The following is a 26,305-nucleotide window of genomic DNA, read 5'->3' on the forward strand; positions in this document are numbered from 1 at the left end:
ATCATCATCTGATCCAGCCAGGCTCAAAGAGCTGCTGTCAGAGTGCATGTTATCCACAGACACCATGGAATAGGGAGAGCTGTCAAAGCCACCGATGTCAAAGGTACTTCCTTCTTGCGTATCTATAGTATATCTAGGCACATTTCCCTCAATAGACATTACCCCTCGTCTCATTTCGCCTGGCACACCTTAACCCGCCGTTACCTCCATAGCAATCATGGGCCCCTCCGGCCTCCCTTCCGGAATGCTTTTAGGGTCCAGGTGCGTCTCGACAGGATTGATGGCCTTCTCTGTATACGGCACTGGTACCATTTGGGGTGCACTGTCCTCCTTTTATATTTCTCCAATTTGGGATAAGGCAATAGAAGTTTTCCTTTGGATGCTTCCTTCTTGAGATATAATGGCCTTTGAAGAGTCCTTATGAGTGTGTGGTCTCTTTGGTTTCACTTCCGTCCACTCTTTTCCATATTCTGCGGGGGCTGGTACAGCTTCATCTGGTTTCCCTTCTTCTTGGTGTACTACCATCTGCTGCCTGCTGGCCCCTTGCTGGTTTCCCTGAGTGACGGTTCTCCTTGTCCCAACACTCTGGACGACAGTTGGCCTCTGAGGGGTCTCATTTTTCTCCCTCTGTGTGGGGAGTACCTTATGGGGGCAGGAGGAAAAAAGATGACCTGTACGGTAACATAAACAGCATTTCTTTTCCGCGGTGCATTCAGAAAGTCATGATTTTCGCTCCCACATTTATGACAGGTGGCTTTGCAGTCACATTTTTCGTGCCTGTATTGTTTGCAAAATCTACAAAATTTAGGCATTTCAGCAAAAAGATTTTGAATCTTGCTGGAGGCAAGCGGACTCCTCCAATGCCTTAAGATTGGCTTAACAGAAATCCGCCACTTTACAGTCCATATCTTCCATTCGTTGTAGACTTTTCCTTCACATTTGACGCCTTTAAAGAAAGTAGATTTCAAGATATATAGATCATTCTCAGAAACATAGGGAGAATACATCTTTATACCGTTATGAGTTTCCTGTCCTCTGGAATATGTTCCACAATGGAGACCCCTCTTGAGACCAAGTTGTTCTTCATATCTTTCGCTTTCTTGACGAAGTCCTGAAAGATTCCAACGGAAATGAAAGTCACGTCACAGAGTCCTCTTCTTGGATAGTCTTGGAGACCCAAAATTTCCATCTTCTGAATGCTAAAGGTCCTGAACAGGATCTCCTCAACGATGTACTTCGGACGATTCGGACCGTATTTTTTAGCCTCGAATAGGCAGGAACAGAGCCTGGATCCGCATCCAGTCTCTCCAATAATGGTCTACAATGGCTATTGCAAACCACTGAGACAAGGGGATCACTCCTCAATGCCAGAGATAGGCCCCTTCCCTATAGCTACATGGAACTTAAGCCCAACGAAGGGTGATGTCCCAAGGCCGAGAAGGGGGGTCTCTAAACACTCCTGCAAATGCAGAGGACCTAATTGCCTAAACCAATCCCTTGGCTTAGCCAAAAGGCCGAGAAGCGATAACCCCAAAGTGGCGTGTGTTGGCAGTGCCTGGCCAATACTGCTGTTCACCCCTTGCAGCGATTCAGCCTACTCCTAGGCACCTCCATGGGGCCCTGCCGGCTCACACACTCACACAAGCAGCCAGGCGGGAAGTGAAAAAAGGCCGGAGAGGAAGCTAGACATGCTTTGCTTCTATTGCTTGCACCACAATGCAGTGCTGAAAGCGGAGGAATCTACATAAAAACGCCTTCCTGGCAACGCCCAAATGCCCTCCTGCCGTGCAGACAAACACTGGCAGCAGCAGCAGCAGCATGCCCACAGCCACCCCTTCTCCCTTCACGCCTTCAGCCACCCCTTCTCCCTTCACGTCTTCAGCCACCCCTTCTCCCTTCACGCCTACGATCACCTGCAATACAGTGCCTGCTTGCTGCTGACCAACACTGCCTGGCCCCAGGCTTGTCTGTGTGAGGTTGCATTATGATGTCATAAAGCTTGCTCTCACTGCTTAGGGCCCCACTATGACAAGCGCAAAGTTCCGTCAGAACCTTATATTAGACGTTGCTGCTCAGTCAGTCACTCAGTGTTGCCTTGGGAGGCAACACAGCAACATGTGCCCGTTTTGTCTGCACAGCTTGCTGCCAACAGGAGACCACAAGAGGGAGACAGGGGACTGCTAAATGGCAAATAGCTAGGCATCCTCCTCAAACTTTACTGACACCTTCTTTTCCTTCCTCCTCCTACAACCTCCATCCTTGCACAGTTTTAGTCTTCCTTCCAGGTAACATAGTAACAAATCCAAATTGGTGGCGTCTTTGTAGGCGAGGGAGGAATTGTTGCAACTTCAAATCTTACTTTCACATGTAGGGAGGAGAGCTCATTCCATCACATCCATCTAGTGCACACAGGTCCATTGTGGCGGGTGCAATGGCTGATTGCTGCCCCCCTACTCCACTATTTCACTATTCCACTACTTGACTGTGGTGCTGGCTGCATCAATCAGTGGCTGTGGGCTGGCTTGCTCAGGTGCAGCTCTTGAACTTACCTAGGAGGAGGGAGAGATGTAAAGGAAGGTGAATGAGCTGTTCCAAATTGAAATGCTGGAAACACAGAAACATAGACACAACGCACCCAACACAAGAGGTGGCAATCTATTAATGGTCATTTAATAATGAGGTCATTGTTACACATTACACAACCTGCATTGTATAAAGGCATTGTCCAACAGGTGTTAAAATAATGGGATTAAAGGAGAGATCCAATCTGCAAGAAACAAACTATGGCAAAAGCAAAATGCACTTTTCACATCTGATTTTAGTCACTGGTTTAGGAAAGGGTGCACCGGTCCTGGAGATAATTCAATACAAGGTCAATGCGTGGAATGGACAGAGCAAGCTCTATTTCCATATCCCTGTTCTAAAAATCCATTTAATATATGGTCCCCAGATAGGGGACGTATCTGATATTAAACTGATAAGAACAGATTATTTTTTTTACATTTTAATAAAAATTCAAGTACATTAGCACAACCACAAAATCAAATAATCATATTACACAAGTTAAAGTTCCACATTCTTGCAGCTTTTGAAGGACCTAATCTCTTTCTATCTAGTAAATAGTAATCATGCATCTCACTGAAGGCTAGCTTAATGCAGTTTTTCACATCAATAGTCTTTTTTGAAGATTAAAATATTCCTAGACTTCCATAATGAATTTTTAATGCAGTTTAAAAAGATCCACAGTATTCTCTTTTTTTCTTGGGATAAGTCTTTAGTCAGTCCATATAGCACAACTTCATGGTCTAGCTTTTTAAGACCAGTTAAAATTTTAAATGTTCGCCTACTGTACTCAATACTTGCTGTGCAAAATTGCAATTCCATAGAAGATGTACTGTGGTTTCCTCTCTCTGACATCCCTGTCTTTGACAAAAAGGACTATTACTCATCCTCCGACTGTATTGGAATGCTTTTGTAGGCAAACATTCATGAACTGACATCCAAGCTAAATCCTTCAATTCATTAGCGAAATAAGGTGCATTAGTGTCTTTCCAAATCTGTTGACTTATTTTATATGTAAAGTTTTTAACAGGTTCCATTGTCTAACTTTCTAAAGTGCATAAGTATTTTATTTCTTCCACTTTTTAAAGTGCTAGGCTCCAAGTCTGTCAATTTAAGAATTGTTATAGCTTTTTCTAAAGTGACAGTGCTTAGAAATATTTGTTAGTACAGGTGATGACAAAGATAAATTAATCCACTTCTTCTAAAAACATGTCCAGCAGCATATTTCAAAAAGTAAGACCATGATATCTCTGAAAAAATACTTCTAAAACACAGACTAAAATAATTTGCTGTTAGGAAGAGAAATAAGTTGGGAACATCTTTCCCTCCGTTCTTATGCAATTTATACATCTTACCTCTTCGCAGTTTCTCTGATTTAGAACCCTAAACAAATTCAAAGAACAGTCTTTGCAAACTTCTCACACACTGATATTGGTGTGGAAAAACCATATTAAGATACAATAATACTGGAATTAAAATTGCTTTGATTATAAGAATTTTCCCTTCAATAGATAATTTCCTTATCTTCCAATAGTCTATTTTACGTTTTACTTTTTCTTTTGTTACAGTCCAGCTTAAAACACCATCATTTCTGGGATCAAACCAGACTCCAAGGATTTTGATTTTCTCTGACTGTAGTTGTAACAAAGGTATGTCCACATTACTCCATTCTATTGAAAAACAGTCACTTTTTTGTAAATTTAGCTTAAAGAGGCTCTGTCACCAGATTTTGCAACCCCTATCTGCTATTGCAGCAGATAGGCGCTGCAATGTAGATTACAGTAACGTTTTTATTTAAAAAAAACGAGCATTTTTGGCCAAGTTATGACCATTTTTGTAGTTATGCAAATGAGGCTTGCAAACGTCCAAGTGGGTGTGTTTAAAAGTAAAAGTCCAAGTGGGCGTGTATTATGTGCGTACATCGGGGCGTTTTTACTACTTTTACTAGCTGGGCGTTCTGACGAGAAGTATCATCCACTTCTCTTCAGAACGCCCAGCTTCTGCCAGATCACGCTGTGACGTCACTCACAGGTCCTGCATCGTGTCAGACGAGCGAGGACACATCGGCACCAGAGGCTACAGTTGATTCTGCAGCAGCATCGGCGTTTGCAGGTAAGTAGCTACATCGACTTACCTGCTAACGCCGATGCTGCTGCAGAATCAACTGAAGCCTCTGGTGCCGATGTGTCCTCGCTCGTCTGACACGATGCAGGACCTGTGAGTGACGTCACAGCGTGATCTGGCAGAAGCTGGGCGTTCTGAAGAGAAGTGGATGATACTTCTCGTCAGAACGCCCAGCTAGTAAAAGTAGTAAAAACGCCCCGATGTACGCACATAATACACGCCCACTTGGACTTTTACTTTTAAACACACCCACTTGGACTTTTGCAAGCCTCATTTGCATAACTACAAAAATGGTCATAACTTGGCCAAAAATGCTCGTTTTTTAAAAATAAAAATGTTACTGTAATCTACATTGCAGCGCCTATCTGCTGCAATAGCAGATAGGGGTTGCAAAATCTGGTGACAGAGCCTCTTTAAAGCCAGATGCTTCACAGAAAAAGTCAGTTACCCTAATCGCTCTTTTCAAAGATACAACAGTCACAAAAAATACTGATGTCATCCATGTAACCTTTGACTTTTATTTCTAGTCCTCTTCTTCCAGGTATAGGAACACCATGAATAATTTTTTCTCTTCTTAGCATGGACAAGAGTTGTTCTATTGTACAGACAAACAAGATGGGCGATCGAGAACATCCCTGTTTGACACCTGAATGTAATAAAATGTCTTCGGTTAAAAACCCATTAATTAGAACCCTGCTAAAAGATTCACAATATAAAAGAGCAACTTATGAAAATTTCATTTTTCTTAAAACAGACCATAGAAAAGAATGTGATACCCTGTCAAAGGCTTTCTGAAAGTCCAGACTCAGGATCGCTAACTTATGGTTTCTTTCTTTTTGGTACCAGATGGCGTCCCTTATGATCAAATTGGCCCATACGCCTCTGCCAGGAACAGCACACACCTGGTCCGGATGTATGACTTTCTCCAACACTGGCTTTGTTCTGTTGACAAGAATTTTAGACAAAATTTTGTAGTCCACATTTAACAGGGTAATTGGCCTACAATTTTCAAGTAATTCCCTATCTCCCTTTTTAAATAATAAGATGACTACACCATTTCTCCAAGACTCCGGCAATAGATTACTATTAAAAGCTTCTTTAAAAATCAGGAATAGATCTTCTTTTATATTTTGTAAGAAGGTTAGGTAAAACTCAACGGGCAATCCATCTGACCCCGGAGTCTTACATCTTGCAAAGCTTTTGATGGCAGTGAGTACTTCCTCTATCTTTAACTCTTTGGTCAATAATTCTTGATCAGTTATATCCAAAGAAAGATCTAAAGTGCTTAGTGCGTCTTTTAAAAAAAAGGGATCAATTTTCTTTTCACTAAAAAGTTCTTGATAAAATTGTTTTGTTTTATTTAAGATTCCAGTAATTTCCTTTTCTCCTTCCAGCTTTTTGATAGGTTCTTTTAATTCTGTTGTTTTTTTGAAAAAATAGCGTGAACAACTTTCATTATTTTCAAGGTGCTTAAGTTTTGCACTGTAAATAACTTATTTTCCTTTTTCTTCAATGGCTTTAGCTATGTCTCTTTTTATTTTTAGAATGAGATCGTCTACGTCAACTCCAACACTCTACAAGCGGTAGCAGGCTTGTATTTTAGTGTTAAGCCTTTTATACCACTCTTTCTTTTCTCTAGCTACCTGAATACTTTTTTTTTTTTTAAGAAGAATTCTTTTATTTTAATCTTTGCATTTTCCCACCATTCAAGCATTGTCGTAAAACGATCTTTTGTTTCCCTTAAATTTGCATAAAACAAAGCAAAATCTGTTCTTAATTGTTCATTTTCAAGTATGGAGACATTCAGCCTCCATACCCCTCTATCTCTTTTCATAGCAGGCAGCTCTAACAAAGCTCCCACCAATTTGTGATCAGAGAAAATATTGTTTTCAAGGTGTATCAAATTTCTCTGTATGGACTGACTTGTAAACAAAAAATCAATACGAGTTTTATAGAGATTGTTCTCCCAGGTATATCCTGGGTCCGATGGCTGTAAGACTGACCACACGTCTGCCAGTCTAAAATCTGAAGTCAGGTCTCTCAATATCTTCCTAGTTTTGTCAAAGCATACTTCGGAAGCACCTCCCAACCTCACCTCTCCCGGCATCATGCAGTTTAGATCACCTCCCAATATCAGAGGAGAAGACCCAGGGAGAAAAACTTGTATATCTTCAAGTAACTGTGCTCTCTCCTCTACCATAGGAGAAGTATAAATATTGACTAACCTTAGATCTATTTACTAACAGAGCTCGACCTGGAACTATTTCTGTGAAAGATGTTACTTCGATGTCTCGATTTTTGAATAAGACACCAATCCCAGAGTTCTTGTTAGCATTGTCACCTGACCATATTGATTGTCCACATTTCCATTCATCTCGCAATTCAGCATAATTGGTATTATGCTCGATTCCACACTCTTGGATCAAAAAAATATCAATTTAAAGATTCAAGAAAGGAAAAAAAAAATCAGCCCTTCTTGTAGGACCCTTTATACCCCTTGTATTCAAAGAGGCTACTCTGATGTTACTCATCTGAATCCGAGAGTTGCGGGATGATATCTGAATCAGATGAAAACACCTCTGTATTTTGTGACGGTTTGATTAAAACTCGTTTTGTTAGTTTAGAAACTTGAAATATCAACTTTTTTTTCTCTTCCTTTTCTCCTCCAGCTCCATAGTTTCCCCCCCAGGGATCGGAGGGATCAGGACCTGCCGCTCTGGAAGAAGAAGGTTGCTCCATATCTGATGGAACACCCGATTCGGTAACCGATGTCTCTCCCACTTTCTGAATGACAGTAGGGACAGTGGGAGCCAATTTTACAGTCACTTTTTTAGCCAACAGGACGGGTTTTGTCAGAATAGATGTTTCCAGTTATCAAGTTTTCTTTTTGTTTTCCAGGCGCTTTCAAACTCTCCACAGACTCTGGGTCTCCAGAGGGACCTTTAGTAAGACCGCCAGATGTTCTAGTTTTAACAACGTCTGCCCAAGACGCTCCAGGTTTGCTTGGACAGTCTTTAAATACGTGCCCCAAGTTATTACAAAAGTTGCATATGGTACCTTTCACACAGGTACTAGAAGTGTGACCAGCTTCTCCACAATTGTTACAAACTGTCACTTCTGGTGTAGGGCAGTTATCCTGTCTGTGTCCAAAATGAAGACACTTCCTGCAATATTGGGGCATACCGCTATAGAAAAGATAACATCTTTCCTTCCCCAGCATAAAATTAGAGGGTGGATGCCAAAACCCCTCAATTCCTTCAAGGTCTGCCTTTAATTTAGTCAGAAAGCGATACTTCCCAGTCCATAGACCAGCAGGATTCAAGATTTTTGTTCCTCCTTTAATCTCTGAGAAGTATTTCAGCAGAAAACAGGCAATGTCGTCCACCTTCACCCGAGGGTTGTACATGAACACAGTCACGACCAGCTCACCAGCAGTATAGAGTAGGGTGAATACCAATCCATCCAACTCAGGGAGACTCCACTTTGCCTTGAGCTGATTGTAGAAATTCTGGCAAGTTTTGTAGTCTTCCAAGACAAGGACATAACTACCTTTTCCATGTTCTTCTAGGCAAAGAATATCCGACTTGTCAACCGCCAAGATGTTAAACAGCACTGTGTTCACCAGAAATTCCAAATGGATCTTCTCCTGGGAGGCTTTGTCGATGTCGATACGGATTCTATGCTTCATCCTGGATTCTCCAGCCTTCAGGAATTTAATTCGGCTTTCCATCGCCAGTTGTTCTTTAGTTCACCCCTTATAGCAGCAGGTAGCTTAAGCTGCAAGAGCGATGCAACAAGAACAAGGATGCCACGTCCGAACCTGCCTCTTCAGCTAACCACTTGGGTTTAGCTGAAAGGCTGAGAAGCGATAACCCCAAAGTGGCACGTTTTGGCAGTGCCTGGCCAATACTGCTGTTCACCCCTTGCAGCGATTCAGCCTACTCCTAGGCACCTCCATGGGAACCTGCCGGCTCACACAAGCAGCCAGGCAGGCGGGAGGTGAATAAAGGCCGGAGAGAAAGCTAGACATGCTTTGCTTCTTTTGCTTGCACCACAATGCTGTGCAGAAAGCGGAGGAATCTACATAAAATCGCCATCCTGGCAACGCCCAAATGCCCTCCTGCCGTGCAGACAAACGCTAGCAGCAGCAAGTGCATGCCCAAGCCACCCCTTCTCCCTTCACGCCTTTGATCACCTGTGTGAAGGATGATTTATTTGCTTATATTCTCTGTGTGAAATTACATTGCGAATTATCAAGCAGGATGCCGAATTACTAAGATATGTAATATGTGAAAGTGATGATAATGTTTAAATGATTTAGTTTCGTGCAGCAGCCATCTTGTCTGGAGTTCCCATCTTGGTTCTTTTGTAGTGAATAGAAAAGTCATTGTTCCTTTAATACAAGTAATGTTGATTTCGTATGTTTTATCTTTGACCTTGGCTCCCATGCGAAGATGGACAGGGAGTGAGATGGGAGGATGGCAAGTATGCGTGAGGGAAGGTCTCCCCCATCTCCACGAGAATATTCTGTCCAAGAGAGAGATAAGACACTTGTAAACATAATGTGTGAAGAATTATAATGATGTATTTTATTGTATGCTTTTTACTGAATAACAAATATTGTTACATTGTCTCTGATTGGTTTACCTCAAGCCTACACCCCTTCTGAATTTCAGTTTAACAGTTTGAGTTTGGTAATAAATCCTTCAGAGGAGCATTTTGAACATTTCAGCGTGTCTGTGTGTTTTCTTCTCCTCTCTCGATATATATCGTTGAAATATCCTAATTAGGATACTGACTAATGGAGTCTGGCCTTGAGAGTCTGTTGGGACTCGTATAAATTTCAGTCTAATATATTTTGAGCGATGGATTTCCACGACACCTGCAATACAGTGCCTGCTGACCAACACTGACCAACACTGCCTGGGCCCAGGCTTGTCTGTCTGAGTTCCCATTATGATGTCATAAAGCTTGCTCTCACTTCTTAGGGCCCCACTATGACATGCGCAAAGTTCCGTCAGAACCTTATATTAGACGTTGCTGCTCAGTCAGTCACTCAGTGTTGCCTAGGAGGCCAACACAGCAACATGTGCCTCCAGGAGGCCACAAGAGGGAGACAGGGGACTGCAAAATGGCAAATAGGCATCATCCCCAAACTTTACTGACACCTTCTTGTCCTTCCTCCTGCTAAAACCTCCATCCTTGCACAGTTTCTTATTCTTCCAGGTAACATACACTACCGTTCAAAAGTTTGGGGTCACCCAGACAATTGTGTTTTCCATGAAAACTCACACTTATATTTATCAAATGAGTTGCAAAATGACTAGAAAATATAGTCAAGACATTGACAAGGTTAGAAATAATGATTTTTATTTGAAATAATAATTTTCTCCTTCAAACTTTGCTTTCGTCAAAGAATGCTCCATTTGCAGCAATTACAGCATTGCAGACCTTTGTCATTCTAACTGTTAAATTGCTGAGGTAATCGGGAGAAATTTCACCCCATGCCTCCAGAAGCCCCTCCCACAAGTTGGATTGGCTTGGTGGGCACTTCTTGCGTACCATACGGTCAAGCTGCTCCCACAACAGCTCTATGGGGTTGAGATCTGGTGACTGCGCTGGCCACTCCATTACAGATAGAATACCAGCTGCCTGCTTCTTCCCTAAATAGTTCTTGCATAATTTGGAGGTGTGCTTTGGGTCATTGTCCTGTTGTAGGATGAAATTGGCTCCAATCAAGCGCTGTCCACAGGATATGGCATGGCGTTACAAAATGGAGTGATAGCCTTCCTTATTCAAAATCCCTTTTACCTTGTACAAATCTCCCACTTTACCAGCACCAAAGCAACCCCAGACCATCACATTACCTCCACCATGCTTGACAGATGGCATCAGGCACTCTTCCAGCATCTTTTCAGTTGTTCTGCGTCTCACAAATGTTCTTCTGTGTGATCCAAACACCTGAAACTCCGATTCGTCTGTCCATAATACTTTTTTCCAATCTTCCTCTGTCCAATGTCTGTGTGCTTTTGCCCATATTAATCTTTTCCTTTTATTAGCCAGTCTCAGATATGGCTTTTTCTTTGCCACTCTGCCCTGAAGGTTAGCATCCCGGAGTTGCCTCTTCAGTGTAGACATTGACACTTAAGTTTTGCGGGTACTATTTAATGAAGCTGCCAGTTGAGGACCTGTGAGGCGTCTATTTCTCAAACTAGAGACTCTAATGTACTTGTCTTGTTGCTCAGTTGTGCAGCGGGGCTTCCCACTTCTCTTTCTACTCTGGTTAGAGCCTGTTTGTGCTATCTTCTGAAGGGAGTAGTACACACCGTTGTAGGAAATCTTCAGTTTCTTGTCAATTTCTCGCATGGAATAGCCTTCATTTCTAAGAACAAGAATAGACTGTCGAGTTTCACATGAAAGCCTTCTCTTTCTAGCCATTTTGAGAGTTTAATCGAACCCACAAATGTAATGCTCCAGATTCTCTACTAGCTCAAAGGAAGGTCAGTTTTATAGCTCCTCTAAACAGCAAAACTGTTTACAGCGGTGCTAACATAATTGCACAAGGGTTTTCTAATCATCCATTAGCCTTCTAACACAGTTGGCAAACACAATGTACCATTAGAACACTGGAGTGATGGTTGCTGGAAATGGGCCTCTATACACCTATGTAGATATTGCATTAAAAACCAGACGTTTGCAGCTAGAATACTCATTTAGCACATTAACAATGTATAGAGTGTATTTCTGATTAATTTCATGTTATCTTCATTGAAAAAAACTGTGCTTTTCTTTCAAAAATAAGGAAATTTCTAAGTGACCCTAAACTTTTGAACGGTAGTGTAGTAACAAATCCAAATTGGTGGTCTCTTTGTATGCAACTTCAATACATACTTCTTTCAAATGTAGGGAGGACAGCTCATTCCATCACATCCATATAGTGTACACAGGTAGGTAGGCCCATTGTTGTGGGTGCAATGGCTGCTTGCTGTCCCCCTACTCCACTATTCCTCTACTTGACTGTGGTGCTGCATCAATCAGACGGCTGTGGGTTGAGTGACTGGCTGGCTGAGGTGCAGCTCTTTAACTTGGCAAAGAGGAGGGAGAGAAAAAAAGGAAGGTGAATGAGCTGTTCCAAATTGAAATGCTGGAAACACACACAACACAAGAAGTGGCAATCTGTTAATTAAGTCATTGAATAATTAGGTCATTCATTATCACACATTACAAAAATGCATTGTACAACAGGCGTTCAAATAATGGGATTAAAGGAGAGATCCAATCAGCAAGAAAAAAACAATGGCAAAAGTAAAAAGCACATTTCACATCTGATTTTAGTCACTGGTTTAGGAAAGGGTGCACTGGTCCGGGAGATACTGCAATACTAGGTCATTGCGTGGAGTGGACAGAGCAAGCTCTATTTCCATCTCCCTGTTCTAAAAATCTGTTTAATATATGGTCCCCAGATAGGGGACGTATCAGATATTAAACTGCTAAGAACAGATTTTTTTTTTATCTTTTTATTGAAAAACACAATACAATTTAAACATATCACAAAAAAAACACATCTTCAAGATTTTACAAATATATCACAGAACCATAATACAATACAATCAGAATCATATGATCTTCCTCATAACAGAAACACGAAAATATTACAATGTAATTGAGTTACAACATTTCTACACAATAGCATTTACATCTAGCCATAACACCAGATATCCTCATATCTTTCCCTTTACAATGTTCCTTTCCCTTTAAGGCTGCCCATGGCTGATAATCTGAAAAACAGAAAATACAAAGTCAATTAAATCTGGAAATAATTTGACCACTGCTCAACTTTCCACATATTCACAGCATTACTTTCAGACTTTTAACAATCCAACAGAAAATAGATGTACATGTTAGCAACCACCAATTTAATGCAATCTCTGGGAGTAATCTCCTCTCTTTTAAAGAGAGCGATGTTTCTTGCTTTCCACAATGCATCTTTAACTGAGTTTATCACTTGCCAAGCGACTCTGTTTTCACATCTCATTAGATTTAAGGAGACCCCATATGGTACCTGTTTGTAACCAAGAGTCTGCACCTTACCGACCTCCTTTATGAAGCTAGACGCTTTCACCCAGACTTAATTTGCATATTTACACGCCCATAGTAGATGGTCCACAGTTTCTGACTCGCCACAATGGATTCTGGGACATTTGGCTGATCTAACTAGGCCCCTATTATGCTGAAAATCCCTAACAGGGACACACTGATGCACTGCTGCCCAGGCTAGATCCTTCTGCGGATTAAATAAACAATTAGCAGAGACATTTTTCCAAATTTGTTTCGTCAATGCAACCGGGTACTGTTCAATCGGCAATGTAGTTTTCTTTTGCTGCACATAATAAGTTAACTTTCTCTGATCTTTTAACACCTCAATGTTTACATGCTGTAGTTTAAACTGCACTAAAAAAATTTCCACCACCTCGTAAAACTTGGGGAGAATTAGAGCATAAGGTCTGTGTAACTCCAACTTTACCCATGAATATTTCTGCAGGACATAACCTGTGAAGAATAATGTCCACATACCAAAGCTGAAAAATGTCAAGTAAATGAACATATCAAGATCAGGCATACTCTTGCCTCCTTGCCTTTTTTCTCTGCATACCTTGTCTCTGGATAGTTTTTCCATCTGCGAGCTCCAAAAAAAAAAAGAATAAAACTTTTTTATGTCTTTTTAACCATAAATTATTCATGGGAAATACAAGGCCCACAAATAAAATGACCGGCAAAAGTTCTGCTTTGATTACCAAAACTTTACCTTTACCTTTGCATTTTAGTTTTGACCATCTCCCAACTTTCCTCTCCTGAGACCTCTTTATTGAACCAAATCCCAAGGACTTTTATTTTATCAGTTCATTTTATCTGGTCTGGCAGTTCTTGCTGCCATGCACCCAATGTCATACAAGCACATTTGTTAATATTTAGTACTAACCCTGCGGCACCTTCAAATATTCTTGACCAAAGGATGACTCGCTGTACACTTGTGCCTGTAGAAGCAACAATATTAACATCATCCATATATGCAATACACTTAACTTGATTTCCATTAGACCCAGGCAAAAAAATTCCTTTGATAATCTTATCATTCCTCAAAGTCATTAAAAATGGCTCGAAGTGCAAATAAAGAGGATTGGTGAAAGAGGGCACCCCTGCCTTACTCCACACAAGAGTGGCAACCCCTCATAAAACATATCATTAATTTCAACGGTACTGTATATGCTCCCTTATATAGGGTTTTAATTTGATTAACAAAACCGGTCGGAAACCCCATTTTCTCCAAGACCTGAAATAAAAAGGACTGGTTAACTGAATCATAAGCTATTTTTGAAATCAAGACTTAATAAACAAACTGCTTGTTTCCTGTCTGTACTATACAGTAACGCATCTCTCAGTACTGACAAGCTCTGGGCAATGCATCTCCCAGGTACTGCACAGGATTGGTCCTCACCTATTACCTTGTGAATGACCTTTTTCATTCTATTGGCCAAAATTGTTGCCGCTAGTTTCATATCACAATTTAACAAAGTTATTGGCCTCCAGTTTCCAATGTCCTGCTTGTCACCTCCTTTAACCCCTTAATGATCGGGCCATTTTGCACGTTAATGACCAAGGATTCTTTTTTGTTTTTTCACGGTCGTATTCCAAGAGTCGTACCTTTTTTTTTATTCCGTCGACATAGCCGTATAAGGGCTTGTTTTTTGCGGGACGAGTTGTATTTTGTAATTGTACCATTTTTAGATGCTTATAACATATTGATTAACTTTTATTAACTTTATTTTAGGAGAGAATTGAAAATAAGCAGCTATTCCAGCATTAATTTTCACGTTATAAATTTACGCCGTTTACTATGCAGCGTAAATAACATGTTAACTTTATTCTATGGGTCGGCACGATTACGGGGATACCAAATATGTAAAGGTTTTATATGTTTTCCTACGTTTGCACAATAAAAAGCCTTTTAGAAAAAAATTACTTGTTTTTGCATCGCCGCATTCCAAGAGCTGTAATTTTTTTATTTTTCCGTCGATGTGGCCGTATGTGGGCTTGATTTTTGCGGGACAATGTGTAGTTTTCATTAGTACTATTTTGGGGTACATAAGACTTATAGATTAACGTTTATTTTATTTTTTATGGGAGAATGGGAGAAAAGATAGAATTGTGCCGTTGTTTTTTACGTTTTCTTTAAACGCCGTTCATCCGGCAGTTTAATTAATGTGTTCATTTTATTGGTCAAGTTGTTACGATCGCGGGGATACCATATATGTGTATGTGTGATTTGTTTTGCCACTTTTACTAAATAAAACCACTTTTTGGGCAAAAAAAGTAGTTTTATTTGACTTTGACTGTAATTTTTTTTTTTTCACAAACTTTATTTAACTGATTGACATTTTTTTTTTAAGTCCCACCAGGGGACTTTACTATGCGATCTGTTGATCGCATATATAATGCTTTGGTATACTTCGTATACCAAAGCATTATTGCCTGTCAGTGTAAAACTGACAGGCAATCTAATAGGTCATGCCTCCGGCATCCCCTACCAGGCAGATGCTGAAGACAGACCTGGGGGTCTTTGTTAGACCCCCGGCTGTCATGGAAACCCGACGGCGACCCGCAATTTGTTTGCGGGGGCGCCGATCGGGTGACAGAGGGAGCTCCCTCCCTCTGTCAAACACATTAGGTGCCGCTGTCACTATTGACAGCGGCATTTAATGGGTTAAACTGCCGGAATCGGAGCGCGCTTCAATTCCGGCAGTTGCAGCAGGAGCCAGGCTGTGTATAACTCTCTGGTCTTCTAATAGCAGTCTGTTTAGCTTCCAGAACCCTCTTCCACACTCTGAACCTCCTTCAAAACATATTTCAACTAATAACCCATGATGGTCTGAAAATACATTATCCTCTAACTTGCAATCAATAATTTTTTAATTTTTTGACACAAACACATAATCTATACGTGTGCTGGTTTGCCATTTGACCATGTGTACCCAGCATCACCTGCCTTACACGAGACCCATGCGTCTATTAGATTTGTATCAGATACCAAAGTTCTCAGTACTTTACTAGCAATGTCCTCTTTAGTGTCTTCTTGGTCCCTTTTCCTCTTTCGATCTCTTTTGTCCAGGACAGTGTTGAAATCTCCACAGATAACTGTTGGTCTCACATCTGGAACAAAGAGAGACAATGCTTCCAAAAGTTCCACCCTCCCTTTTTTCCCGGGAAGTGCATAAATATTAAAGAAACAAAAAACTTTTTTGTGCAGAACAGCAGTTACGTAAAGCAAACGTCCAGGTATAATCTCCTGAAAACTTAAAATTTCCCAATCTGGGCTGTTAAACAAAATACAAATACCTGCTGATCTATTATCTAGACCAGTGGACCATACTGAAGGCCCTTTAGTCCATTCCTTTTCCAATGGCTTAATGTCCACATCAAAGCCTATGCCACATTCCTGTAAAAACAAAATATCTGCAGGCATAGAACCCAAATAATTTAAAACTGCTGCTCTTCTCACCTTTCCTTTAATACTCCTTACATTTAAGGAGAAACATTTTAGTGCACTCATGTTCCTGAGTCACTACTACACATCCTCCGAAGGGCAACAGGTTTACCCTCTCCATCAGGCTCCTGTAAGGCTTTCTTCTTACATCTTCCATCCCATTTGTCTTTCTTTCATCCTGGCTTTTTAAGACACACGGTTTTATCCATCTCGTCTCCCTCTTCCTCCTCCACAATGATCCTCTCTTCTGGAGCTTCTCTTTTTCCTTGCTGATTCTCCTCTTTACTGGACTCTTGACTTTGTGATGCCTCTCTTTTTGGACTCTTCTTCCTCTTCGTAGCAGTACCCTCCTCCTGCTGGACCGCACCTGTAGGGAAAGAAGAAACAAGGCTGCCTCCAAGCAGGTTCCCCCCCCCCCCCCAGTGGCAACAACCTCCGGAGTTTCTCCACTTGAGATCTCCTGCTCAACCTGTTGATTTGGAGGTAAATTACTGCTGATTAGCATATCCAAAAAATTATTCTCTGTTAAAGTGTCTTCTAAGTACTGCTGAATTGAGGTTTGTATTGCGCTGATAGATGGCTCAGAGGGACCGCTTTTCGCTGCTTCCACATATGTTTTCTTTTTAACCCTTTCTGGACATGCCCCAAACAAATTGTCATCCTTCCCGCATAAATCACAAGTTTTTTTGAACTTGGGGCATCCTCTGGTAGTATTCTCCACACTGTTGCAATATGAAAATTTTTGGCCAGACGGGCAACTTTCTTGTAAGTTTCCATATGACATGCAATACCTGCAGTAATAAGATTGACCTCTATAGAACAAACGTCCTCTGCTCTTACCCAGGGAGAAGAAAGCTGGTGGAGTAATCCGAGCCCTAGGATCTTCTTTAACCCCTTCCCGACATCCGCCGTATATGTACGGCGCTGTCGGGAGGTGCTTCCCGCAAAGTGCCGTATAGGTACTGCGCAACGGGAAACGGTCATCGGTGCTAATTGTATCGTGACAAAGTAAAGATGGCTGCTGTCCATGACAGCAGGCCATCTCTACCACTCGCCCAGGGTGCCGTTTTGCCCCCCCCCCCCCGCATCGGCGATCGCTGCTATTGGCCAGTCAATTCTGACCGACCAATAGCAGGGATTTTTGTTAAAACTGCGCCCTGGAGTCACAGGGCACAGTTAGACAGTGGCGATTGGTGCTGTCTAAGACAACACCCATCGCCACCAACGTCACCTAGGGAGGTGGCAGTGATGCCACCTCCAGGAGCGATCTGATTGGTCGGTCTGTAATGACCGACCAATCAGTGCACGATGCAGTGTTGTGAACATCGACACTGCTCTGCACGCCGCCATTCCAGTTTGAGGCAGTGTGCAGAGCGGTTGAGAGAGTGTCTGCTGCGGATTTGCTTGTATTTGTAGTGTGTCCTGCACTATTGTGTAAACAATAAGAAAGCGCTTTTGCTGCTTCTGTCTGATCAGCTTTTTTTTTTTCTGTTATCAGATTTTTTTGGACCTGTCCCTGCCCAAATCCACCCCCTCCCTGTCCCAATCTACCCCACCCCCTCCCTGTCCCAATCTACCCCACCCCCTCCCTGTCCGAGTCCTGTGCCCACTGAGCGCTGATCAGTGACCACCATCACTGATCAGCATCTGTGCTCAATTTTTGGCGCAGGATTTTTTTAAAATTTGCACCATCTCCCTGTGTGCGCCCTGCGGCCATGAAGTGCTGGTTAGTGACCGCCATCACTGATCAGCATCCATGGTTTTTTTTTCCCCCGCAGGTTCTTTCTTTGTGCCTTTTTTTCACCCACACCAATTACCTGTGTGGGTCCTGTGACCGCTGATCAGTGACCGCCGATCAGTGACCGCCATCACTGATCGGCATTTGTGCTCAACTTTTGGTCCAGGAATTTTTTTATTTTTGTCATTTTTTTCCAATTATAAATTTGCACCATCTATCCGTGTGCACCCTGCGGCTACAGACTGCTGATTAGTTATCAGCATCTGTGGTAATTTTTTTATGCAGGTTTTTTTAGGTCTTTTTTTCACCCGCACCTTTCCATATTGTGCGTCCTGCGCTGCGTGCTGATCAGTGACGCACATCACTGATCAGCATATTTTCTAGCGCAGGTTTTTTTTTTCTAATACAATATAAAATTGAAAATATAATAGTAGTTAGGTGTAGCTAGTAGGTAGGGAGTTAGGGTAGCATACGCCAGCGTTAGAAACTTTCATTTAGTTTTAGATAGATATATCTAGCAACTTTTTTCTGCAGTTTTAGTAGAAATTTACCGTAGTTCAGTTAGACTACAGGTTTTTTTTAGTAATAGATAGCGTCAGTTACTGACGGACGTTCTGTTGTTTTTTTAGAGACGTTCGTCCAGTAAATTTTTAGAGCCTAGTTTTACTGTAGCACGTTAGTTAGATTAAAGGTTTTTTTTAGTAATACATAGCGTCAGTTACTGACGGACGTTCAGTTGTTTTTTTCTAACTGACGATTGTACAGTAAATTCTATGCTTTTTTTTTTTTTCCTTTTCTTCTCTTCTTTCTTATCTTCTAATTTCTGTTCACTATACACGTGTAAAAACACCACACATACACACACCCCTCTGTGTAAAAATAAAAGTTGATTACACGTGTAAAAACACCACACAACCCCCTGTAATAAATCAAAATGTCTCAATCGTCCAGAAGGATGTATTCAGTCGAGGAGGCATACACCATCATTGCCTCTGACACTGAGTCGGCCAGCGAGGGAGAGGAGGAATATGACCCACACCTTTTAGTTTCCTCCTCTTCCTCCCCCCCCAAAGGCGACCCAGGAGAGCAGCTGAGCCAACCCCAATTATTGATCCCGTGTGGACTCCACTCCCTGAAAATTATGAGCCTCAAATTCCTGATTTTATAGGCAGCTCAGGAATTCAGTTTGAGACTGAAGGCCTCACAGAAATTGACTTTTTCAAGGTCTTTTTCTCTGAGAAGTTTGTTCATTTAATGGTGGCCCAGACGAATCTGTACGCCCAACAATTTTTAACCCAAAACCCCACTTCATCATTTGTTAGGTGGACCCCAGTAGATGCAGCGGAGATGATGACATTTTGGGGCCTTGTGCTGCATATGGGACTAGTGAGGAAGCCAGAGGTTAGGCAATACTGGAGTGCGGATATTTTGTACAGCACCCCAATTTACCGCATGGCCATGACCCGGACTCGCTTTGAAGCCATTTTAAAATTCTTGCATTATAATGATAATGCCCAGTGCCCGCCCCAGGACGACCCCACATTTGACCGTCTTTTTAAAATCAGGCCACTCATTGATAATTTCTCCACCAAATTTTCACAAGTGTACACCCCGATAAATATATTTCCATAGACGAGTCCCTTGTTCATTTTAAGGGGAGGCTTAAATTCCGCCAATACCTGCCCAATAAGAGGGCAAGGTACGGAATTAAATTGTACAAACTGTGTGAGAGTACATCTGGGTATACACACAGGTTTAGGGTTTACCAAGGGAAGGACTATTATTGAACCCCCAGAAAGCCCCCCCCCCCCGTCCTGGGAGTTAGTGGGAAAATAGTGCGGGATTTGATGCACCCATTGCTGGACAAGGGTTATCACCTTTACGTCGATAACTTCTATACCAGCATCCCACTATTTAAGTGCCTTTCTGCCAGAAGTACTGTAGCATGCGGTACTGTGCGCAAAAATCAGAGAGGCCTCCCTAAAACACTGCTTAGCCAAAGCCTCAGAAGGGGTGAGAGCAGGGAACTATGCAGCGAGAACATGCTGTTCGTCAAATATAAGGACAAGAGGGATGTCCTTATATTGACCACAATTGATGGCAGCGGCAGCACCCCTGTCCCTGAACGAGGTACTACCACAGTGACCTAGGAGCCAAATTGCATCCTGGGCTACAATAAGTACATGGGCGGGGTCTCTCTGATCAAGTACTGAAGCCTTATAGTGCCCTACGGAAAACAAAGACATGGTACAAAAAGCTGGCCGTGCACATTGTACAGATGGCATTATATAATGCTTACGTACTATCCCGATGTGCAGGCCGGACAGGGACATTCCTTAACTTCCAAGAGGTGGTGATCAAGGCACTTCTATTTGGGAACCAGGCAGGGGAGGGCCCAAGCACATCTGCTGGTAGCGATACTCCACACATTGTACCAGGGCAACATTTCCCCAATGAAGTGCCCCAAATTGCAAAGAAGGTAAGGACACAAAAAAGGTGCAGAGTGTGTTCCAAAAGGGGAATAAGAAAATACACTATTTACCACTGTGAAACCTGCCCCGAAAAACCAGGCCTGTGTATCAAGGATTGCTTCAAAGAGTACCATATATCCATAAATTAGTAATTTCATGATTCATTAACCCCTTTATTATGCCAAAAGCAACATTGCGTCCACACACATATCCATATAAATCCTAGTTCCAAAAGTCAAATGGCGCTTCTGAGCCCTGCCGTGTGTCCAAGCAGCCGTTTATGACCACATGTGGGGTATTGTTTTACTCGGGAGAAATTGCTTTACAAATGTTGTGGAGCTTTTTCTCCTTTAGTCCTCGTGGAAATGAGAAAAAATTAGCTAAACCTACATTTTCTTTGAAAAAATGTAGATTTTCATTTTCACTGCCTACTTCCAGAAATTTCTGCAAAAAAACCTGTGGGGTCAAAATGCTCACTATACCCCTAGATAATTTCCTCAAGGGGTGTAGTTTCCAAAATAGTGCCACTTGTGGGGGGTTTCCACTGTTTTGGCCCCTCAGGTTCTTTGTACATGTGACATGGCCTCCCAAAACCATCCCTGTCAAATTTGATCTCCAAATGGCGCTCTTTCTCTTCTGAGCCCTGCCGTGTGTCCAAACAGCCGTTTATGACCACATGTGGGGTATTGTTTTACTCGGGAGAAATTGCGTTACAAATTTGGTGGAGCTTTTTCTCCTTTAGTCCTCGTGGAATTGAGAAAAAATTAGCTAAACCTGCATTTTCTTTGAAAAAATGTAGATTTTCATTTTCACGGCCTACTTCCAATTGTTTCTGCAAAAAATCTGTGGGGTCAAAATCCTCACTATACCCCTAGATAATTTCCTCAAGGGTTGTAGTTTCCAAAATAGTGCCACTTGTGGGGGGTTTCCACTGTTTTGGCACCGCAAGAGCCCTGCAAACTTGACATGGTGCCTAAAATATATTCTAATAAAAAGGAGGCCCCAAAATCCACTAGGTTCTTCTTTATTCTGAGGCCTGTGCTTCAGTGCATAAGCACACCAGGGCCACATGTGGGATATTTCCTAAATCTGCAGAACCTGGGCAACAAATATTGCGTTGCGTTTCTCTGGTAAAACCTTCTGTGTTGCAAAAAAAAAAGGGATTAAAAATGAATTTATGCAAAAAAAAATGAAATTTGTAATATCACCTCTATTTTGCTTTAATTCCTTCGCAATGTCTAAAGGGTTAAGAAACTTTCTAAATGCTGTTTTGAATACTTTGAGGGGTGCAGTTTTTAAAATGGGGTGACTTATTTGGGGTTTCTAATATCTAAGGACCTCAAAGCCACTTCACAACTGAACTGGCCCCTGTAAAAATAGCATTTTGAAATTTTCTTGAAAATATGAGAAATTGCTGCTAAAGTTCTAAGCCTTGTAACGTCCTAGAAAAATAAAATGATGTTCAAAAAAAGGTGTGTGGTTTAACTGCCTGTCTTACAAGCAGATACATTTAAATTGAGAAAAATGCTAATTTTTGCAATTTTTCGCTAAATTTTGGTCTAGCGTCAATCTTGCGATCTCTCCTCACAAATCCATACAGCAGGATGTAGCTTAAGACGATAAATCGCCGATGCCACAAAGCCGAAGGGGCTACTGTCCTGATTCCGGACTGCCTAGTGACTAAACTACTTGAGCTTAGCCAAAAGGCCGAAAAGCGATATCCTGAAAGTGGGGCGCGTTGGCAGAGCCTGGCCAATACTGCTGTTCACCCCCTTTTTTTTTTTTTGATTGAAAAAGCTTTATTGACAATCAATCCTCATCATACAGACATTACTGCGACGCAGCGCAAGCCATGAAGCAGTAATTAATAAATAATAACAGTCGCCAAACATAACATGACAGTATAATACACAGTACAGGCTAACCTATGCTATACATCACACCATATGCTACACTAACATTCTTGCATTCACTAAAGCCAAACAACAAAGCATTACAGACAAGGGGTGGGGGAGGGGATAGGGGGGGAATCACACGCCCGAAGCTTTTTTGAAAGACAACACACAAGAAGGGAGAGTGGGAGGAAGGGGAGTATCAGTCCTCTTCCTCATCGACGTCCAGGCTCTCCCAGGTGGAATAGTCTCTGAGCAGGCTGTGGATCAGCCTGCGGCAGTCCTGGACGGACACTCTCTCCGCAAAATTAGCCGATTCCTGGCAAACAATATAGCGTCCTTAAAACAGTTCATAAGGCACCAGGCCTCCTGGATTGCTCCATCCATGTTATTCCCAGGAAATAGTCCATAAAGTACCGAGCGGTACGACAGTCTGTTCCTGGGAACTGAGTCCTTGAGTTCGTGTTCCAAGGCTTTCAACAGACCCTGTGCAAAGGGGCACTGCCAGAAAGTGTGCAAAGATGTTTCCTCCGTGAAGGGGCAGTACCGGGTCTTGCACAGGTTGCGGGCATGCATGAATGACCTAAGAGACAGTCCTCCCTGGATGGCCATCCATGAAATGTCCTTGTGCCCGTTGGTCAACCTGCCAGATGACACGTTAGTCCAAACAGTCTCCAACGTGTCGGCATGAAGTCCTGGAACAGACTCCAGCGAGTCCTTTGCTCTGATGTGCTTTTGGATCGTCTTAGGTTTCCACAAGTCGGGCTTAAGACCCTCCAGTTGAAGCTCCCTCACAAACCGGACGACATCTCCGTAGAACCAGGGAGCGTGCCAGTTGTAAGGGAAGGAGCTGTCCCACTTGTACCAGCCAAAACCTCGCCAGAGGGGAAGGAGGAAGTAGCGGGACATGGCCTTGCCCGCAGAGCCGTTTGCTGTCCTTAGAGTCCTACGAACATAGTCACATACAAAAGCGATCCGCAGCAGAGTGGGGATGTCGGGTATACCCTTCCCACCAGTCCGCTTTACTCTGTCCATTTTCGAGCCCCAGATGAAGCGAAACACAGTCCTGGTAATGGCCCTCGAGACCGTGGCAAGAGGGAGCCATGCCTGTGCAGTGTATTGTAGCACAGGCAAGACTTCGTTACGCAGGACCATTGCTTTGCCCTCAATAGTGAGTTGTCTGAGGCTCCACAGTCTGATCCTTTGGTTGACTTTGGCCAAGCGTTCTTCCCACGACTTTAGGGCTGCACCTTCCTTACCGGACCAGACTCCCAGAATTTTGATGAAGTCCGGCTTGATAGTAAACGGGAAGGAGGCAGGTACCATTTTCCGAAGAGCATGGCTACTGACTTCCCGCAGTTGAAGTGAATGGTTTTCGCTAACTTGGTAACAGTACCGTTCTCAAGGTAGCCAGCCCCAAAAGAAGAGGTAGAAGAGTCAAGAGTCCACCGCAGCCGATTAATCTCCCCCTCCCCCACCCGGACTGGAAAATTCCTCAATGTGCTCACTCAATGGTGTTGAAACTACGCTCTCTGGTTCCTTGCGCTTCAGAGAGGATTTATCAACCTGCATCTCCAGAGGACTCAGATGGAGCTTGAGCCTCCTCCCCTTCAGCGACTAACAGGTCCGGAACTGCAACAGCCTCCGTCATCTCCGCCACAGGAACAGCCTCCTCATGAACCTCAGGCTCCACCACAGGCGGCTCTGTTGGACCGGAGGCAGCAATCTCACCTCTCACGACCCCAGCATAGGACCTCTGTACCTTTACATACACCTTAGGGCACCGCCTGGCCATGTGTTCCACAGATCCGTAGAAGTGACACGTGCCTCCTCGCAATTGGCAGTCTCATGTCCAGGCTTGTAACAATTTCTGCATACCTGTCCAGTGGTACAATTCTCCCGGGTATGGCCAAAGGAGTAGCACACCCTACAAAAATCTGGCTGGCCAGGGTAGTGCAGGAAACCTCTGTTGTTCCCAATAGCAAAATTCTGGAGAGGGTGGCACAGACCATCATGCCCATTTGGGTCTTGACGCAGCTCCACCCAGACCCTCCTCATACCATTAAATGTCCCAAGAATGTTCTTTCTTTTCGCCACACCAGAGACATAGGCACAATAATGACCTAAAAAAGCCTGGATCTCTTCATCCTCAACAAAAGGATTGTTCTGGATGGGAAAGGTTCTCCCGACTCCGGAGGTAGCAGGTCCTCATGTCACTTACGGTGGAAAAACTTGCATCGAAGAATCCTTGCTGGGGAAAGGACTGAAGACAGAAGATCGATTAGTGTGCCATTCCCAGAATTCCTTCCAACACCTTCTGTTGCACATGCAAAATCCCGTACGATGTCCTCTTCTCCTCTGCGATAAACAGCCGAACTGTATTTGGTGCGTTAGGCGGTCCAGCCATAATCCTCCTCGTCTTCAGATCGCCTTCCCTGTCTCCTCGATCACCCCCTAAAGCAGCAGGTGGCTTAAGCTGGCGGACCAGCGATGCCACAAGGCCAAGGGCGAACACTCAGACGGATCTCCCAGCTAAACCACTTGAGCTTAGCCAAAAGGCAGAGAAGCGATAACCCCAAAGTGGTGCGTGTTGGCAGTGCCTTGCCAATACTGCTGTTCACACCTTCAGCCTACTCCTAGGCACCTCCATGGGGCCCTGCCGGCCTGATTCAACCCCGACTCAGACCAAGCACAGTTTCCCACACCTGATATTAGCCAAAAGGCCGAGAAGCGATAACCAGAAAGTGGCGCGCGTTGGCAGAGCCTGCCCAATACTGCTGTTCACCCCTTGCAGCGATTCAGCCTACTTCTAGGCACCTCCATGGGGCCCTGCCGGCTCACACACTCACGCAAGCAGCCAGACGGGAGGTGAAAAAAGGCCGGAGAGGAAGCTAGACATGCTTTGCTTCTTTTGCTTGCACCACAATGCTGTGCACAAAGTGGAGGAATCTACATATAAACGCCTTCCTGGCAATGCCCAAATGCCCTCCTGCCGTGCAGACAAACGCTAGCAGCAACAAGTGCATGCCCAAAGCCACCCCTTCTCCCTTCACGCCTTCAATCACCTGCAATACAGTGCCTGCTGACAAGCACTGACCAACACTGCCTGGGCCCAGGCTTCTCTGTCTGAGGTCCCATTATGATGTCATAACGCTTGCTCTCACTTCTTAGGGCCCCACTATGACACGCGCAAAGTTCCGTCAGAACCCTATATTACACGTTGCTGCTCAGTCACTCAGTGTTGCCATGGAGGGCAACACAGCAACATGTGCCACCCGTGTTGTCTGCACAGCTAGCTGCCTCCAGGAGGCCACAAGAGGGAGACAGGGGACTGCGAAATGGCAAATAGGTAGGCATCCTCCTCAAACTTTACTGACACCTTTTCCTTCCTTCCTCCTACATCCTTCCACAGTTTTAGTCCTACTTCCAGGTAACTTAGTAACAAATCCAAATCGGTGGCATCTTTGTAGGCAAGGGAGGAATTGTTGCAACTTCAAATCTTACTTCTTTCAAATGTAGGGAGGAGAGCTCATTCCATCACATCCATCTAGTGCACACACACAGGTCCATCCATTGTGGCGGCTGCAATGGCTGCTTCCCTACTCCACTATTTCACTATTCCACTACTTGGCTGCATCAATCAGTGGCTGTGGGCTGGCTTACAGACGGGCTCAGGTGCAGCTCTTTTACTTACCTAGGAGCAGGGAGAGAGGAAAAGGAAGGTGAATGAGCTGTTCCAAATTGAAATGCAGGAAACACAGACACAACACACCCAACACAAGAGGTGACAATGTATTCATCAAGTCATTTCATAAATTAGGTCATTATCACACATTAGAAAACATGCTTTGTATCAAGGCATTGCCCAACAGGCGTTAAAATAATGGGATTAAAGGAGAGATCCAATCAGCAAGAAAAAAACAATGGCAAGAGCAAAAAGCACTTTTTCAAATCTGATTTTAGTCAACACATAAGG

General features: G+C 43.2%; 1 non-coding gene and 1 pseudogene across 1 annotated transcript; both read right to left on the minus strand.

The window, feature by feature from the left end:
* Positions 1-2,835: 2,835 nt before the first annotated feature.
* Positions 2,836-3,015, minus strand: LOC142654429 (U2 spliceosomal RNA; annotated as a pseudogene).
* Positions 3,016-12,034: 9,019 nt separating this feature from the next.
* Positions 12,035-12,220, minus strand: LOC142654426 (U2 spliceosomal RNA). The gene has a single exon (XR_012849041.1). It is a non-coding gene; the product is annotated as a U2 spliceosomal RNA (small nuclear RNA).
* Positions 12,221-26,305: the final 14,085 nt, after the last annotated feature.

Source organism: Rhinoderma darwinii, chromosome 5, assembly GCF_050947455.1.
Source record: "Rhinoderma darwinii isolate aRhiDar2 chromosome 5, aRhiDar2.hap1, whole genome shotgun sequence".
Classification (NCBI taxonomy): Eukaryota; Metazoa; Chordata; class Amphibia; order Anura; family Rhinodermatidae; genus Rhinoderma; species Rhinoderma darwinii.